At 44.9% G+C, this 19664-nt stretch overlaps 1 protein-coding gene and 1 long non-coding RNA gene across 5 annotated transcripts in view; one reads left to right on the plus strand and one right to left on the minus strand.

Annotated features, from left to right (window-relative positions):
- Positions 1-7936: 7936 nt before the first annotated feature.
- Positions 7937-14515, minus strand: LOC118097622 (uncharacterized). Its single transcript, XR_009556856.1, has 3 exons — positions 14164-14515; positions 10490-10636; positions 7937-8434 (listed from the first exon to the last, which is right to left on the minus strand). It is a non-coding gene; the product is annotated as an uncharacterized LOC118097622 (long non-coding RNA).
- Positions 14516-14628: 113 nt separating this feature from the next.
- CDK16 (cyclin dependent kinase 16) overlaps positions 14629-19664 on the plus strand; it is a 51639-nt gene continuing 46603 nt past the window's right edge. The window contains exon 1 of one of the 4 annotated variants that reach the window (XM_035140679.2): positions 14629-14795. The gene's annotated coding sequence lies outside the window, so the exon portion shown is untranslated. Of the gene's footprint in view, positions 14796-17388; positions 17508-19664 lie in introns of those variants that run through there. The other 3 variants (XM_035140678.2, XM_035140683.2, XM_035140682.2) reach the window with 3 other exon arrangements.

A 19664-nucleotide genomic window follows, 5' to 3' on the forward strand; every position in this document is an offset into this window, starting at 1 on the left:
TTTCAAGGGCTCAGCCTCCCTCCCCCGCGCCCACCCAGGTGCGCCCAATTAGCCCGCGGAGAGGCTCAGCTGGTGGGGAGTCAGTCCCGGGACGGGACGCAGGGAGGGAGGGAGGCTTTCACCCGAGGAGAGGCGCTCGTCGGACAGGTCGGCGTCCTTCCAGGAGGGGGGCGGCCAGCTGTCTTTTTCCGGGGGGGGGTTGATCCTAGCGGAGAGCCCGAGTGCAGCATGTGTGTCCTTCCCATATGGTCTAGATTCCCATATGGTTAAGATTCCTGCTTTTCACCCAGGCAACCCGGTTCGAATCCCGGCGGTATGGGAAAGAGTTGCTCCTCCCCCCCCCCTCCTGCTCCAATGTAATCACGAGAAACGTGGACGCCGCAGCTTCGCCTCCATGTGGCCAAGGGGGGAGGCAGGGGGAGCTTATTTAAAAACATATGTTTCCTACAGCACTTGCCTGTTGTCGTTTTTTAAGCCGGGCAAAGGGTCCTGCCCTGTCCATATTCAACCTCAGCTAACAAATCAGAAAATAATTCCAAGCGTTTCACCAACTAGTCCTTTAACTGCATTCGAATCAGACTTCTTCTTCATTTGACCTTCTTAAGCCACCCTTCACCGAAATCATTTCTGGGGCTGTACACATCATTTAAAAACTGCAGCACCTAAGAACAATCTCCGAGTACAGTCATACCTCATGTTACGTCCACTTCAGGATGTGTCTTTTCAGGATACGGACGCGCCGAATCCGGAAGTCCCAGAAGCAGCACTTCAGGATGCGGCCTTTTCATGTTGCGAACCGGCCTCCAGAACTAATCCCATTCACAACCAGAAGTTCTGGTTACAGGTAGGTAGCCGTGTTGGTCTGGATCGAAGTAAAATAAAAAAATTCCTTCAGTAGCACCTTAAAGACCAACTAAGTTTTTATTTTGGTATGAGCTTTCGTGTGCATCTGAAGAAGTGTGCATGCACACGAAAGCTCATACCAAAATAAAAACTTAGTTGGTCTTTAAGGTGCTACTGAAGGAATTTTTTTATTTTACAACCAGAAGTACCACTGTATCTCAGTCTTCATTTAATGCAACTGTTGAAGAGCAGAACCCTATTAATCCTTTACTGCTAAAGGATTCCTCAGGATTCCCGTGTCACCCTGAAGACTTTATTTCTTATCGCAGCCAAAATTTAAGGGACATTTGCAGTTAAAATGTCTATCGATCAAATCCCATACATGTCTACTCAGAAGTAAGACCCACTAAATTCAATGGGGCATGCTCCTCTGTAAGTGGGGTTAGAATTGCAGGCACATTCCATTCTCTCTTGAGACAATGCCAACAGCATTACATCAATAACATGTTGCAGAAATAGTCCTGCAAAGAAAGAAAGGAAGGAAGGAAGGAAGGAAGGAAGGAAGGAAGGAAGGAAGAAAGAAAAGAAAGAAAAGAAAGAACACCAATTCGGGCAAGCACTTGGAGAGAGCGCCACCACCTACACTTCTGACTGAAGCTTCCAGAAGCTCACCAGATGGGCCACATCCTTTGTATTCCAGGGGACCCATTCAACAGCCTCTTGATCTCCCTTAGTGGCTTGCCACTGAGGTGCAAATGTAAAGGGATGGGAGGAAATAAAGCCAGGACAGGCATTTAAAATGAACATGTGAAAATAGCATTTTGGTCAACTCTTGATCATGTGATGTGTTGTCATTCTGTGGCTCAGCATGCCATTAGACTGGTGAGAGTGGAGGGAGGTATTTGAACTCCAAAAACAGCACCCACCGCAGCCTAGACCATCCCTTGAGTTATCCATTTCATCTGATGCATGAAGTGGTCTGGAAACTTTATAGGTTTTTGTAGAGTATGGAGAGAAAAAAAGAAGATGCCGTACAGTAGTTTGAGAACCAAGGTGGGTGGGTAGGTGGGTGAGTGCTGGAGCTTAGGCTTGGTTGCAAGGAGGACCCACCTCACTGATTTATTACAGGTGATGGAATGGACTCTGCCCATGACCTGGGGTACTTTTGTTCCTTTTTTAGACATACTAAGTCCTGGTAAACCCTCGCCAGACTTGATTAATTGAGGCAGAAGTGAGGGAAAGCTGTACCTACTGGAAAAGGAGGGAAGTTACAAAACACCGAGAGACTACTGGCATGGTCAGTTAGAGAAAAGGGGGTAATATGAGTCTTGCAGCTCTTGACCTTGTGAGTATTTAGGTTTGCAACTTTTGGGATTAGGAATGTGGGCAACTGCCATATTATAAATTCCTCTCACTTTCAATTCCTTTTATCTCCTATTGACAGAGCTGTTGCTTTTCAAAGCTTTCTCTTATGGCTGCAAACAGACAGATAATTTTGCCTAGAAGGCATTTAAACATTTTACTTTTAAGACTGGCATGATGCGCTATGCAAGTCTCATCAGCTGCTTTTTATTTCCTATGCTCATGCTTTTAGTGAGCAGAATTTCAAGATGCATTTTTATTTTTATTTAACCAATAAATTTATATACTGCTTGATTGTACTAATATTTCTACAAGAAATATTAAAATTATCAATGAAAAAACATGGCATAAAGAGGTTCACCTGTAGAGAGTCAAGGCCAAGGAGTCTCTGTCAGTACAGAGAGTGGTAATCTCCTCCTCCTCCTTGTTTCTTATGAACATTGCCAGAAGGAAGGATAATTTTTAGTGCTTGGAGGTGGAGGTCTGCCCAAACCCACACTGAAGGTCTGTTGTGATTTGCTCAGGGCCAGTCAAGTCTGCAAAAGTCTCTTCCTGCCTTCTTAAGACTGAAAATACACAGCAGCCAAGGGCTTTAGCTCAGAAACATTCTTGTGCAAGCTTATATGCCGTTTGTAGATACTGATTTGTCCCGGTGAAGGTATTATTGCACTGACCTTGTGGATTGCATTTGAGAGTTACAGGACTTACAGTATAGCCATCTCATAACTCGCAGAAGATGTTCAGCCACTGCTTCTGAGAAAGGGGGGGGGACTGAATGCTGCCTCCACCCAGACTATTTGGTTCAAGAGGCTGACTTTATTTTCCTGCCTCCTGGTGGCTGATTGAGGCTCTACTCACAACTGCCTTTGGAGAGAGAGAGAGAGAGAGGTTCGTGTGCCAACAAAGACAGGAAGAAATTCACTGGTGACTACCACAAGTTATGATCAAAGACTTGGATGGCATGTTGGCCTTGTTGTTTTCACCTCCTGTTAAATATTCTGTGGGCTAAATAAGTCAAAGCCATCCAAGCTGGGCAGGAAGCACACAGCTGAAGCATTCTGTCAGCGGTTACTTGGGGTTGGAAAACTAGCGTTTGACCATCTTCTGCGACACATTCAAAGGCACAAAAGGCAAAGGAAGCATTTCTGCTGCACCATTCAGACCATCGTCTTCATAGCATCTTTATGTTGAGATGCAGATCCCACTGGGTATCTGTGGAGCCACTGCAGTCAGTGCTCATGGCACTTTGGGTTAGGCTTCTGATTTAGAGATCAACCACTAAGTCCAGCTTGAAAAAGGAGACCCATCTTCAGCCTACTTTCTATTTCAGAGGTTGCCAACTAACCAAGAAAAACATTTTTCTTGTTCCTGTGCTAAAGGCAGCTTGGGCTACAGTAAATTGTGGAATTCATGGCACCTTCCATGCATGTGGATAAACATGGTCACTTGCTAATGTCTGTGGGTCAAACTGCTGTTAGGCACAGGAGCAGTGTCAAATAAAGATGTGGCAACCCTGCTATCTCTGTTCGCATGTTTTCTAGATATATTTTTTTCTGCCTCATGTCGGCAAACGTCTGTCTCAGAAGACAAGGGAAGAGTGCACCTTCGCAGGTGTAGTCAAACTGCTGAAGGGTTACTGCTGTGACTGTAGAAATAGTTTAAGGGAAATGACCTGTCTTGGGGCAAGGCACAACCCCATTTGGAAACATTAGTACAGGTGGAGATGGAGAGCCACGATGCCAAGGCTGCAATCCTGTACACACTTGCTTACTTCTTATTGTATTTGCTGGTCACTTTTCTCACAGACAAACCCAAAGTGACAAACAGCTAAGAACAATCATCCAATAAAAATCTAAAAACAGCAGAACAGTTAAAACAAATGACAACTTACTGATCCCACAGAAAGAGGCCTCAATACTACCCTTCAAATTCAAAGTACAGTATAAACTGGGTAAAGATACAAGTCTTTGCCTGGTGCCTAAAAACAGGTAAAGGTTTGCCTCCCTCCCTGGGAAAGCATTCCACAAGTGGGGAGCCACCACTGAAAAGGCCAGATCTCTGAATATAGATGCCTAGGTTTGGACTGCAAGATGTCTATGTTTGCTTGGGACAAACTACAGTGGTCCTTCAACTTACGAATTGCACATTCGTAGGTCGAAAAATTTGTAAGTCGAAAAAGCAGTTTCCCATAGGAATGCATTGGAAACGGAAAATTCATAAGTCGAAAAAACCCATCTAAACCGCAATGGTTTTCCTTTCTGATGTCGAAAAACGTAAGCGTGCGACCATTTTTTTTCATTCGTAACTCGAAATTTCGTAAGTCGAGTACTTCGTAAGTCAAGGGACCACTGTATACAAAGTACCACTGTGGTGATAATATGAACCATAAACAACCAAAACCACCACACACTGGCTGGAAAATGTAACAAGGAATTTACTCGAAAGCTAATCTAAAGGAATGAACTCATGGTCATTCAACTAAGCCAAATACTGTAATTAACAAAGCCATGTATAGGTCAGAGTCATAGAATAAATGCACTGTGCAAGATAAATGTTTACGCGACTGAACCATTCAGCAATAGGCTAGATATTCAACAAGGTCCTGATGCCAACAAAAAGTTCACAAGTAATAGTGGGTGGAATGATAATGGAATTCTTCAGAGGTTTAAAACAGAAACCTCCTGGATGTAATAGAAGAGGGTGAGCGAAGAATGTTTCAGTGGGTCACCACCCAGACGGCACAGAAGAAGACCTGTGCCTGTGAAGTATTTCTCATGTTGTGCTAACTGTGCTGCTTAATCTGCCACGAACCGAAGAAGCTTTATGGCGAAACCTGTTAGTAATCCGGAGGACAGGTCTTCTTCCTTGTGTCTGTGCCGCCTGGGTGGTGGTTTTGGTTGTTTATGTTTGCTTGGGAACATCCCATTTCACGGGACTTATTTTTGAGTAAACTCCGACTTCACATTTCTGCTCTACTGTTGCCAGCTTTTATTATTTGTTAACTCCTTTGCCTTTAACAACAACTAGCAACAAATGTTAGCAGGTGTAATCTAAGGCTTATCTCCCTACTATGAAAAGCACCACCTGTGGATCTCTACAGCACCTGCCGCTGTTAAAGAAACAAGCCAGTTATTTTTCTGGTGAGTTGGTAACTCCACTTTCAGCCTGTGAGCCACTCCTTGCCCCCCCCCCCTGACTGCACACACCTCTCCTCCCAGGTCCAAGGGAGCTGGTGGTTTCTTTGTGCACAACAGTTTTATTCCAGCTCTAATGTTTTTTTGGCTGTGTGCAGAACCCGAACAAGCCCACACTTGAATTAAACGAACAAAATCTGACAAAGGGATGTCTGGCCTGACAGCAGGAGGGGAAGAGACTTTCCTGTGCTTGAGGCAGGAAATCCACCAAGACAGTCAGATGGATGTTTAGTTGGAATGAAGAGGGGAGGATGCAGGTGCCTGCAAGGTCTTCTCCCTCTAACAGTCTTTCTAGCCAGGAACAGTCTGATGCGCGAGTATAGATTGAAATGGGATTTCCAGCCTTTTTGGCTTCGGAAATCAGCAAGTAAGACAGAAGTGTTTAAGGCAAGTTGAGTCCCAGTAACCTCTAGGAGGAGGTGTCTAAGAAAACTGTGAGATACATAACCCCCCCCCCATTCATCTGCCCAGCTGCCTGTCCTCCTTCACCTGCTTAACCATCTCAGGAAACTGGTCATCAAGGGCTTCTTCTGTTTTCTTCTGCATGGCCAAAACTGCCCCAAATCTCTGCTTCACAGACTTCAGGATATTCATTCTTCTTTCCCTTAAAATGTGCCAGGCATCAATTTGCTGGAGATAAAACACACAGCAAACCTCATCTGAGCACCTAACTACAGATGTGTATGAGAGAGTCCTAAAGCCCCCCCTTTTTTAAGAGAAGCTTTTCTGGAGGGGGAAATTTAGACTAGACGGTTTGCAAGGGGGAGGGAGTACTAAGCCGTTTACTTACCCTTCCCAGCAGACTTACATGTACAGTGGAAACATATAACTGGAATCCTGTGAAGAGGGAGATTTTGCAGTACAGACAGGGCAGCAGAGAGACTTGAGCAGTTGTGCATGCACACACCCCCTTCTTGTGAAACAGTTTGCATTTTTGGAAGGGTATTGTCAGAGGGTCGTCATGGCTTCTCTAGAGTAACTCCGCTTGAGTCCAGTTTGTCTTTAAAGACTTTTATTGTGCATGGTATTTACAGTGCAGAGATAGCTTAAAACATGACCTCTCAGTCCGAACCAGCAATGACGTACGTCTGTTCCTATGCCAGCAAAGTAGTTGGGGCACCCCAAAATGCCTCTCCCTTGACCTGCGTTGCGGTGCTCTCCTAACTCTTGCACCGGAAGGAGCGATGCTCTCTCAGCCTCCTCTTGATCAGCATCCTGGAGCCCTTGCCTGCATCTCTCCTCCCCTGAGCCTTCCCATTGTTCCGCACATTGGCTGCTCTCTCCCTCAGAGTCTCTCCCTTCCCCCCTGGCTGCTTCAGACCCACTGCTGCTCCCTGTGCTTGGTGAGGTGGACGTTAGGATGATGGGGGCTAGCTCCCTGTAGGGAGTCACCCTTACAGGTATCAAAATACTTTTACATGCATTTGGATGTAGCATGTACCGGTAATTAGGCTCTGGAACTCACCACAGGAAGTTCAATACATGTTGGACCAAAACTTCTCAAATAATTTAAGGCAATCTATATATATATATATATATATAAATGTAGACATTGCGCGCGGGGAGGTCACAGCCTTTCTCCGTAACTGCTGAACCGTAATGTAACAAATTTGGCCACAACTTTCCATGCCCATCAGGGAGGGATCTGGCATAATCCCCCCCCCAAAAACCCACACCTTTCACACCTAAAATAATGATTAAACACACAAAAAAGTGGCGCCCAAATTAGACGTCACCACCAGAAGCTCTGAAGACTCCAGCAGCGTCCAATAGAAAGGCAAATCGCACGCTGCCGCCTCCAAAGCTGCGCTGCCAGATGACATCACAAAATTCCACAGCAGCCAACTTAAAACAGTCCTTTTGCAGCAACAAGGCCCAGCTTTTTCAATAGGCTGCAACATTGCCAAGCAGGGAAAAACAAACAGAATAGAGCCTTTCACAATAGAGCCTTTAACATTAAGCTAATGGTTTCCTTTGAAATATGCATCCTGGTATAATTTCTTGAGTGCACAGTCTATAGAAAATAACAGGACCATTTAAATTTGTTTTGTGATGTGTAACTGGTTCGCCTTGATTAATTTCTTCTTGGGTGAAGTCTAGAGTGATCTTGGGTGACTCATTGGCTTTGCAGGAGCCTTTGTCCCTTGATACAAATGATGTGTAGTTTGAGGCTGGATCGCTGGATGAAAATACAGTTCCAGGGCCTGTCAGAATCTAATACTAAACCATTTCCCTTGTGTTTGGCTATAAAAAGCAAGAGAAAGAGAGAGATTGTTCACTGTGCCCTCTGGCCTGACCTCCAAAGTGAGAACCCACAGGACTTTTTGAACATGTGTGTTAGTCACAGAGCGGACTCATGATGCCACCAGAAGCCTTTTTATAATTCACTATAACCCTAACCCTAACCCTATCACTGAACTATTTACAGCTTACAATCTTGGCAGAGGATTCGTAAGAACAGCAAGCTTGCTACTAGGAAGGGAAAAAAACACATCAAATATAAAACAAAATACTTTTTCCATCTGTTCCCTGTTTGCCTCTCATTTGATTTGCTTGTTCTTGACAGTGCAAAGATCCTGAGTGTATTAGGACAATTTCACAAGTGCTTACTGGGAAGTGCTTTGACTGGTCAAAATAAGAACATCCCCATTCAGCTTATGGGTTAAATTTCTAAAGGTTTCATTCCCTAGCAGAAAAAGAAAGAACAGTAAGAATGCTGCTATTTATTATGTACTGTATTTAAAACATTAATACTCCACCTTTCCTCAGTGAGCCCATGGCAGCTAGCAAGGTATGTTGAAATAATAAGCACAATTTTAAAAAGAATTTGCTAACAATAAATACAATAGATGGCCACAGTAGATACCTAAATATCCAAGTTCAGAAAAATCCCCACGCAACAAATCTGCATTTTCAAGGGGAGTGTTATTCCCACCCAACACTGGTTCCAAGGTTAGCTCTACTAACATTTGTCTTGTCTGAATTAATATTCAGTTTGTTTACCCGATCCAGTCCATTACTGTCTTCAGGACTCACTGCAATGAGAGGAAAGGAAAAAAGTGGGTATAATTCAATATCTCTATTAAATTGGGATTATATTTGCTGACATATTGGCAGGAAGACTCAAACATATATTGAAAGATATAATCAACGAAAATCAGGCCAGCTATTTACCAGGAACACAATTACAGAATAACATCAGGAACATTATTAACATATTATAATATCTTGAATTTAAGAATTGATAATATAGCAGCGCTGATGTTCATGGACGCAGAAAAAGCTTTTGATAATGTATTCTGGTATTTCCTAAAGAAACAGATTAATGGGTATGGGAGAAAAAATTGAAAAAGGTATTGAAGCAATATATCATAATCAAAGGGCTAGACTGAAAATAAATGGTATGATCTCAGGAAATATTGAAATTTCAAAAGGAACGAGACAGGGATGCCCTCCATCCCCATTATTATTTATTTTGGTATTGGAAATTTTAATGAATAAGATCAGAAAAGAGGTAAAAATAAAAGGGTTTGTAGTGGGGGGGATTATAATGTAAGAGCTTTTGCAGATGATTTAATAATGACAACAGAAAACCCTAAGGATTGTATACCAAAAGCAATAGTATCTATTAATGAATTTGGGCAATTAGCTGGCTTAAAAATCAACTATAAGAAAACAAACTTGTTAGTCAAGAACATGGGAATAGATGAACAAAAAGAATTAAAGGAAACGACGGGATTGGAAATAAAGAAAAACGTGAATTGGTTAACATCAAAATGCATTAATTTGTTTCAGGATACTTATGTCAAAACGTGGACTGACGTGAAAAGAATATTAGAAATCTGGAGCAAGCTCTATCTCTCCTTCTGGGGCAAAATATTGATAGTAAAAATGAACATCCTACCTGAATGATTTTTCTATTCCAAATGATACCTATTATGGGAGGTATGGATTATTTTAAAAATTGGAGGAAAGACATAGCAAAATTCATATGGAAAAAGCCCAGAATGAAGCATAAAATTCTTATAGACAGAAAGGAGAGAGGGGGCTTGGCTTTGCCTGATTTAGAGTTGTATCATGCAGTGGCAGCTCTAACTTGGATCAGAGAATGGATGATCTTAAAAGATACAGATCTGTTGGATCTAGAAGGTGTAGGTACACATTTTGGTTGGCATGCCTATGTGGTGTATGATAAGGTAAAGGTGCACAGGGGATTTTTAGACCATATAATTCGAAAATCATTGTACAAAATATGGGTTAAATAATAAAGACTTGTTAGAACCAAAAACTCCCTGGTGGACCTCACCAGTAGAAGCCATGATTGTGAAGAATAAAAATATGAAAAATGTTTGGACAACATACAAAATATTATTAAAAGAGGAAGATGATAAATTAAAATTGAAAAAAAAATTGAAGACATCCGAATGCATTTAAATGATTGGCTCCAATATTTTCAAATTAATGAATGACTGGGTAAGGATAGAAAAAAGGATTCTCCAAAGAAATATCAAAATTGGAAGAGAAGTTAATACTAGCAAAAGGAAAATTTATATCTAGCATATAACGGCCTCCTTCTCAATTGGGAAATGAAAGAAGAGGAAGTCAAAGCAGCTATGATTAGTTGGCCACAGGATATTGGGCATAATATACCTATGAGTGATTGGGAACGATTATGGAAAAAAGATATTAGATTCACTCTATGTTAATAATTTAAGAAAAAAAACATAATGAAAATGCAGCACAGGTGTACTCAACCCTGGTCAAATTGGCAAAGATATATAAAAATAATACGAACATTTGTTGGAGGTGTAAAGAAGGAATAGGCACATTTATCCACATGTGGTGGAAGTGCAAGAAAATAAGAGAATTCTGGGAGGTTATTTATAATGAAATTTTAAAAATGCTTAAATTCTCCTTCAACAAAAAACCTGAGGCTTTTTTACTAGGTATTATGTCACGAGAAATTTTTAAAACTGCCCGACCTTTATGTATGCGACCACCACAGCTAGGACTCTAATAGCCAAAAATTGGAGAAGTAATAACATTCCCATGAAAACTGACTGGTTAGAAAAAAATGATTGAGTACTCACAGCTTGCAAAATGGGAGTGTAAGCTCTCCATACCTCATGTAGATATTAAAGAACCCAGGAGCAAAGATGGAAGACTGTGGGATCCCATAGGCCAGTGTCCAAGGTGTTGAACAGATATCTTCCAGCACTGCTTCTGGAACCATTGCCCTAGGAAGGACCAGAATCACCCATTATGCCCAGCAAGCTGGGACAGAAGGATCCTATCATTGGTGGTATCAAGAGCGGCTGAAAGGCCCAGGGAAACTCCTGTAGCTAATCCACGGAGGTGACCATCTTATTTTAAAAAACATTCCAGTGCTGCCTTTGGCAAGCCCCACCCAAACGGCCTGTTTCCATCCCCAAACTGGGTCTAATGCACGGGTAGGCAAACTAAGGCCCAGGGTCCGAATCCAGCCGAATTGCCTTCTCAATCCGGCCCATGAACGGTCTGGGAATCAGCGTGTTTTTACATGAGTAGAATGTGTGCTTTTATTTAAAATGCATCTCTGGGTTATTTGTGGGGCATAGGAGTTCGTTCATTTATTTCCCCCCCCAAAAATACAGTATGGCCCTGCCCAAGGTCTGAGGGACAGTGGACCGCCCCCCCCCTGCTGAAAAAGTTTGCTGACCCCTGGCCTAATGTAAGAATGAGATAGGTCTAATCCAGAACCTCCAGAAAAACCTGGAGCTTAGATGCCAGCTATGCACTCTTTGCCTAAGAATGTTAGAAAAAGGTCTGTTCTCTAGAAGGCTTGAGTCTACTTCCTCCCAGCAACTTTACCATGGTGTAGCGTGAGGGGGAATGCATGACCGTGATAAGTACAGTATATCATATTTTAAACTTACTTCTCACTGCTGTCTGATTTTTTGTTAAGTGGGGTAAAAAAAAGGGGGAGCCAGCTTGCTTTGCAGCTGGACTTAGTTAAAATAAGGATTCACAGCCTAATTCCTATGCTTCAACTTGCTGCTAAGGATGGACATTTAAACTCTATTCAACCCATGCATGTGGGCACCTGGAGAGATAAATTGCATTTAAGATATCCTCTCCTACCTATTAAGACCCATCCCACAACATTACCTCTTTTTGACAGGGTTGCACTCCCTTGGAAGGAGCAGGTCTGCAGCTTTGGGGTACTCCCAAATACATCTCTGTCACTAGGTGTCTAAATGTCCTCTGTGGCAAAGTCTGTCAGGTTCACCTGCTACAGCTGTTCCTGGACAGGAATATCCTGACGATTAAACTCCATGCACTGAGACTGGATTACTGCAATGCATTCTCTGTTGAGGCTGCTCTTGAAGCAATCCAGAAGCTCTAGTTGGCGCAGAATGTGATGGCTAGACTGCTGATCTGATGGGAGCACATAGCTGCCAGCCTATGAAATTGTTGCTAAAACATCTGCAATGGCTGCCTATTGCCTATACAGCCAGTTGCAAAGTCCTTGTATTAATTTACAAAGCCCTTTGGGACCACTTGAACCCTTATGTCCCAGCTCAATCCCTGAGATCATCTTCAGAAAAGTTATTGGTCTTCCCCCAAGTTGGCAGCAATAAACTGAGCCTTAGTGCCCTCATCCCAGTCCTGTGGGAACGCCCATCACTCGGCCAGCAGAGATTGGGCAGGTGCCTCCTGTTTATACCTGTGAATGTCTGCTGAAAACTTGTCTGTGCCACCAAGCTTATGCAAGCAGTTCAAAAACCATCTTTCTGTAATAATTGATGTTCTCTGATTTTAAAGTTTAGGGAAGTGTTTTAGTACATATTGATATTGATGTAAAGCATTATGATTTTTACTATGGTGGTATATAAATATTTTTAAATAAATAAGTAAAAGCCATCATTTGCCTCTTGGCTTTTAAAGGGCCTCCTTTGGGCAGAGCACTTCCAAGTGACCAGGATATTATCCTCATTTGCTGGTGTCCTATTTATTGTTCTTTTGTCTGCTTTTGTGCTGCTTTCCTTTTAAAAAAAAATCACATCTTTTTGTTTGCATTTCTCCTTTCTCTTGTCAGATCCTGCTCTAGCTTTTTCTTCTTTTTTATATAGAAAAAAGTGATTATAAACCGTATCACCTCAAAAACGCAGATGAAAAAAATCTCAAGACTTTCATGTTGTAAAATTCTAATTCGATAAAGCAAAAGCAAAGCCCACTGCCACTTGGCTTCAGCTTGGTGCTGGAATAAGAAATAGCGGGCAAGGACACGTTTACCTGAGCCAGGTACCATCGTCACCATCAGGTACCTATTGCTAAAGAGGCCAAGACTAGTCTGAGGCTCCCCCTATTTTGAGATGTAGTAGTAGCCAACGGCCTGTGTACTGTGAAAGCTATACCATTGTCAACCAAAAAAAGGGGGGGTAATATCTTAAAGCGTCTCAATCTCCCCCCTCCCCTCCGCCCCTCTCTGTTCACTGACATGATTTTAGGAAGGATTTAGTATTTAAAAATGATTTGTGCACGTTATAAACGAGTCCTTTTTCCAATACATCTCTCCAGCACGTGCTCTCTGGTTCATGCCCAACGGCTTGTGGCTTGAGGGTAGAGCAAACCATTTTAATTGCTGGAGAGAGAGGTGGCAGAAATGAAGGTTTTCTTCTCGTCCATCATCGAAATAAATAAGAATAAGAATAATAAAATTTTATTTATACCCCGCCCTCCCCAGTCAAAACTGGGCTCAGGGCGGCTAACACCAATAAAATTACAATAAGACATAAAAAAGGCAATTAATTAATATACAGATTAAAATACAATATTAAAAGTTAAAAGTTAAAATGCAGCCTCATTTTAAGTAGTCCATAAATCCAAACCATAAGGGAGGAAAACACAGGGGTCAGACTGAATCCAACCCAAAGGCCAGGCGGAACAGCTCTGTCTTGCAGGCCCTGTGGAAAGATGGCAAATCCCGCAGGGGCCTGGTCTCCTGTGAGAGAGCGTTCCACCAAGTTGGGGCCAATACTGAAAAGGCCCTGGCTCTAGTTGAGGCCAATCTGGCCACCTTATGGCTCGGGATCTCCAGAATATTGTTGTTTGTGGACCTTAAGGTCCTCCGCGGGGCATACCAGGAGAGGCAGTCCCGTAGGTATGAGGGTCCCAAGGCTTTAAAGGCTTTAAAGGTCAAAACCAGCACCTTAAACCTGATCCTGTACTCCACCGGGAGCCAGTGCAGCTGGTAAAGCACTGGATGAATGTGATCCTGCAGCAAGGACCCCATAAGGAGCCTCGCCATGGCATTCTGCACCCGCTGGAGTTTCTGGGTCAGTTTCAAGGGCAGCCCCGCGTAGAGCAAGTTACAATAATCAAGCCTAGAGGAGCTTTTATTTGATTTAACTGGATTTATTGTATCACGAACTTTATTAGTGCTGCTACAAAAATGGTACCGGCCCACCATTCTGCAGCTGATAAAGCGGCTTGGGCGAGCTTATTATTTAGGGAGGAGTAGTGACCCGAGATTTAGCTGGGTCAGCTGCGGTGCCCAGAAAAGCCACAGTCTCATATCAAAGGACTCAAGAGAGTCACGTTAACGAGAATTTTCTTTCTCAGTTTGACTAACAGGCTGCTGGAAAGCGATAAACAAATTTGCTTATTTATCCCTCCCCCCCCCGAAAAGTAAAAATAATATCGCCTCGTCAGGGCCGGAGGTGGGGGAGACGAGAAGGACAGTTAGCAGAGCCGCTGAGCGAAAACGCGGCGTGGAATATACCTTTGCAAGCGGCGAGGAGCCTGGAATACGACAACTTTAAATTATCCACTGAACGCCTCTTCATGTCTAAAGAGATTCAAGTTAACTCTAGTATAGCCTATGAATAATCAGAACTCGGTGAAATATGGGGGAGACATTTAGAGTTCTTATCTGGGGAGAGTTCCCCCCTCACACATGTCAGAAATGGTAAGGCTGGGATTCTACCAAATCAAATAAAGAGGGGGGAAGTTCTTAACTGCTCTCTCACTGATAAATAAATCTCAGTTTTTCTGGGGGACGAGTGTTATTTCTTCCACCTTTTTGGGCCGTAAATTATGGGGAGGCGCTGGCGAGGACGCAGCTATTCGCTGCCTTCGGCTTTTCCTGCTGCTGGCGGTGCGGGAAATGGTACGCCCTGAGGGGCGGTGCGAGTGAAGCCCTGCCAGGGGGTTGGCGCGGGCCAGTCGCAGGGCGGGAGGCGGCCGGGCAGGGGGTGGTTCTGCGCAGCTGGGAGGGAGGAGCCGAGCGATCCCGGGCTTCGGGGCGGGGGGCGGCCATGGGCGGCTGAGGGGTGCCCCAGTCCAGAAGCGGCCTGGGCCGGTGGCCATGGCCGAGGATTACTGGGACTCGCCATTGCAATAGCCGCCGCCAAGGTAAGAAACGCGGGCAGGGGGGGGGGGGATCAGCGTGACCTTTGACCCCTTTTTAGGACTCTGTCTCCCGAGGGATTACCTCTGCTGCCTTGGGATAGGATCACTCACTTTCAAGACATTCGGCCCTTTCTGGACACGCAGGAGATCTGCTCTGACCTCTCGTGTAATTTTCCTCTGGCATTAATTCCGCCCCCCACCCCCAATAGGTCTGTTCGGCTTCTTTAATCCCTGATGCCTGGTCGCAATAGGTGATCTCTGCCATCAGACTGAAGGAGGCTTCACATTGATCTCCTTGAATTCTCTCCTTACACCCCCCCCCAAGCGAGTACTGCGCCCAGTATTTCTTAGCCCCTCCTCAGTATGGTTGGAGCAGATCCTTTCCCCGTCGGACTTCAGGGAGATGCATGAATTAGGGCCGCCTTCTTAATCTTTCCCCAGAGATCCATACTCTTTAGCTGGGAGGTTTGCCCCTTCTGCTACTGGGCTAAACCCGGCAGTAGCCTGCACTTCTTGCTGCTTAAATCAGGGGTTGGAGGTGGATTGTCCTAAAGTTCTGAGCATCTGCACCTTCCTTCCCCGCTTGGGTTGGAGAGTCCTTTCCTCTACTGAGTCCTACCACTCCCAGTTGACTGCCGTGCCCTGAAGGCTCTTCTGGCCCAAGGCTTTTGCCTGGCTCTGACCTCGCAAGGACCTTTTGGGGGACTCTGAGGAGGTGCTTCTGCTTTGCCTCATGGCACATGATTCAGGGACGAGTGGTTTCTTTCTGTTTGGACTTGCTGGGTGATCTTTGCTTTCATGTTGACTCTTGCCACTCGATTTCCTTGGCTTGCAATTGCTTCCCTCACTCTGACCGTGGACCTGGAAATGTAAGGAGGAGTATCTCTGGTAGGATTCGTTGCTTCTCTGCTATTTGGCTGGAGCCATTTCTTTGTGCAAGTGACCAAGTTTCCCTCTTCTCCTTCGCACACCCCCTCACATCCAAATTGGAGAGCTGGTAGTGTTCTCCTCCTGGCCTTTAAGTGGGGGATGGGGGGTGCCCCTGGATTCAGCATGCTCTCAGGGCGCCTCGGCTAGGAAACGGGGTGCAGAAAAGAGGCTCTGCAGGAGGAGAAAGGACAGGGAGTCTCCCTAGGGGATTCTTAGCTCTGTTCAGGAATCCCTGCTGCTCCTGGTGGGATGAAGTTCCTTTGCTCGCTTCCTACTTGAAGACGACCTCTTCATGAGCCTGATGATGTCATGTGGGTGCTTCCAACTCCTCCCCACTTCACGCTATGCTGCGTCTGTGTGTGACTAATAATGCACTGGTAGGCAAATGGGTCCTGTGATGATGCTGTGAGGTTGGCAGGCATCAGGCTTATCTGGGAAGGGATTGGCTTTGGGGCAGCTGCTGGCAGTATTAGCCCTGGAGATGTTTGGTGCAGAGGCCCCTGGGAGGGGGGCTGGTTTTCTCCTTTTCTCCTTTCTGTTTGCCTCCATGCTTGTAACCAGGAGTTCCCTAGAAGGCTACAATTCCCTTCCTGTCGTTCCCTTCCTGACACTGCTGTGCTTGGCTGGAGCTGACAGCTTAGCAGCTACCATGCTTGGTGGCTTGTCTTGATTTGCTTGTCAACCTTTTGCCTGCTCTCTTGTGAGGAAGGTGTGTGTCAGGCATATTTATTGGGAACACCCACCCTCCCCTAAACACATGGGTGCTTGCATCCATGCTAAGGTGCTCCTTTCTACTGCTCCTTTTTTATTTCCCTGCCAACTTGGGCCTGGGCGACCAGCTTTTGGCACTCCGTGGGGTTGCACCGGTGCCAGGTCTCGAGCAGGTTCTGCAGTCAGAGCTGCAATGACAACATCTTAGCTGCCGAGCTGCTTCGGAGAAGGAAGAAAAGCAGAGTGGTGCAACTGGGGAAAGGATGTCAGTTTTTTCTCCCTCCCTCTGAGTTTTTACATTTTTTGGATGTCTTCTTAGATCCTAACCCACTGGAAAAAGATTTTCCATTCTTTAAATGGCTCTTATCTGATCTTTCAGGTATAGCTGCTGTTTAGCTTAGTTTGCCTCACTGCTGAACCCACTGAAAATAGAATCAGAATGGGTCTAAAAAGCCATTTAGTCCCTCTCCTTGCCCCAGTCAGGACAAACCTACTTCCAACCCCAGCTGAACCCATACAAGCCAGATCACAGGCAGAGATCAGGTGAACTGCCTAAAAAGTGCCCCCAAAAGCAGAGAGCCAAGGCAACTTGTATATTTCAGAGGAAGAGACAAACAAGAAAGCCATGGAGAAAAGAACTTGTTACTTCTGTAGCTCTGTGCACCAGAGGATTTTATTATTCTCTTCTGATTTATTCATAAGATGAGTCTTCTCCAATATGAATATTTGTTGCCCTACAGATATTTTGGATTTCAACTCCCATCTGCCTTTGCCAGCAAGGACAATGGTCTGGGCTCTGCTGAATGCAAGGCAACTTGGTGAACTTCACAGTTGAGTGTGGGTTTTGTTCTGGCTCTTGCATTCCCATATCCAATATTTAATATCTTGGCTCATCATGTTATGCTATTTCTATAGCTTTAAAATTATTATTATTATTATTTGAATTATATACTGCCCTACACCTGGGCGTCTCAGTGTGTGATGATGTTTCTCATTCACCTTTGCAGTGATCCTTTGAGAATTTCCCCACTCTGTGGATGGTGAACAGATAAGTTTCTTTCCCAAGGCTACCTAGTGAGTGGATTTTGAACTGTTAAATTTGTATTGCCTATCAGATTGTACTCTATCTTAGCAAGCCTGGAGTAATCTTTCCACCCCCTGGCCTGTTAGCATGCCCTCAGTAGCTAACCTAGATTAGAACCTCTGCCATTCATAAGAATTAGAACTCCCTTGCTATTCTTTAACTGCATTGTGAGCATCATGTGGTGCTCATGGTCACTAAACTGCAGTCCTATACACATTTACTTGGGAGCAAGTCCTGCTGAAGTTAATGTTGCTTACATCTGAGTAGATGTGCATAGGATTGCACTGTAAGGGTGCAGTCCTTGTGTGCACATACTTGAGAGTAAGCCATAATAAACTAATTGGGACTTACACCTCAGTAACTTGGTTAGGATTGTGCTGTAGTCTGTGCAGCTGTGAAGCACATTCTGGGTTGTTTTGGCTCTTGATCTTCCTGGCTTCCCTTTCTGTGTCCAGGAAACGGCCCTGTTAACATTAGGGCCCTGGGTATCCCACAAGCTCACAAAAACACTAAGCTTAGAATCCTGGTAGTTTCAGTTTTCATTAGTCTGCCCCCATTTTGGGTCCCACTGTCTAAAAAAAAAAGGCTTGTACAATGTAATAATAAATAAAATCTCCAAATGGGGAACATGGGCCTGGGAGGGAGGAGTTTCAGTGCCCTTATGTAGCTTCTTGGCCCACCCCCTGGCTAGGGGAATAAATTATGTCTGCCAGGAAGGAGGTAGCCTTCCAGGTATGTCACTGATTTTTGACTGGGGATGGAGAAAGAGAAATTGTGGAATGAATATGCATCTTGCATGATCCCTTCAAGAAACTTATCCCGTTGTCTGTTGCCATCCCAGAATGAGCATGAGCTGGCAATGTAATAGTGAAATAAATATAATACAGGTGGGGACTCTTTCTTGCTTTTTGTCAGAAGTGGAGCTGTTAACAATGTGGCCACCACCAAGATGGCCACCGGGAATGCGTAGAAGCGACTTCCGGTGCCGCTCTGCCCTATTTCCGGTGCCCACACATGGTCAGAGCAGCACCCAAAATGGAAGCTCCCTGGCAGGTAGGAAATCCGTGGGATTTCCGGGATTTTTCTCCATTCGGGAGAACAGTGGGAAACGGATTAAAATCCGGGGGTTTCCCATGAAAAACGGGATACTTGGAAGCTAAGTGACAGCTTAGCTTCTTAACAGCTTAACAGCAACAATAACAACAACAACAACAATCTCACTGCAAGAAAAGGGCACATAGACATTCCGTTGTGGCGACCGTAACCCAGGTTCAAGGTGCCATTTGGCAATTAGCTTACATTTTTGTGTTTTAACACTGCTCCTTGGAGACATAAAATGAATGATTGTCTTCATGGATATGACACCTTACAGCAGGAGTCAGCAAACTTTTCAAGCAGGGGACCGGTCCACTGTCCCTCAGACCTTGTGGGGGGCCGGGCTATATTTTTTTGGGGGGGGGGGGAATGAACGAATTCCTATGCCCCACAAATAACCCAGAGATGCATTTTAAATAAAAGGGCATATTCTACTCCAGAGTTCCCCAAACTACAGCCCGGGGGCCGGATGCGGCCTGTGAGGCTCATTTATGCGGCCCACGATGACCCACTGCCGCCAGCCGCTCTTACTGGCACAGTGTGGTGCGGCTGCCCACTTCCAGGTCAGAAAAGCGCCGGAAATAGCTTGCATGCATGTGCAAGTGTCATTTCCGGCACACTTCCAGGGTGGAGGAAATCCGTGTGCATGCGCACCGACCCGGAAGTGCACCAGAAATAGCGTGTGCACATGTGCACGGGCGCCTGCCCCTCCCCCGCCCGCTGGCCCGCCACGCGATCAGCACGGAGGGCACCGGCCCGTAACCGGGTAAGTTTGGGGACCCCTGTTCTTACTCATTTAAAAACATGCTGATTCCCGAACCGTCTGCGGGCCGGATTTAGAAGGTGATTGGGCCACATCCGGACCCCAGGCCTTACCGTGTTTCTCATATTTTAAGACATGTCTTATATTTATTTTTACTCAAGAAAATAAGCCTATGGCTTATTTTCGGGGGTGTCTTATTTTTTGCCGAGCCCCAACTGAGCGGGAACCGGCAAAGGCAGCAGCCCGCCGCCGACTTGGAGCTCGATGCAAAGCCGTTTGCTCTCCATGC

The sequence above is a fragment of the Zootoca vivipara genome, chromosome 16 (assembly GCF_963506605.1).
Source record: "Zootoca vivipara chromosome 16, rZooViv1.1, whole genome shotgun sequence".
Lineage (NCBI taxonomy): Eukaryota > Metazoa > Chordata > Lepidosauria > Squamata > Lacertidae > Zootoca > Zootoca vivipara.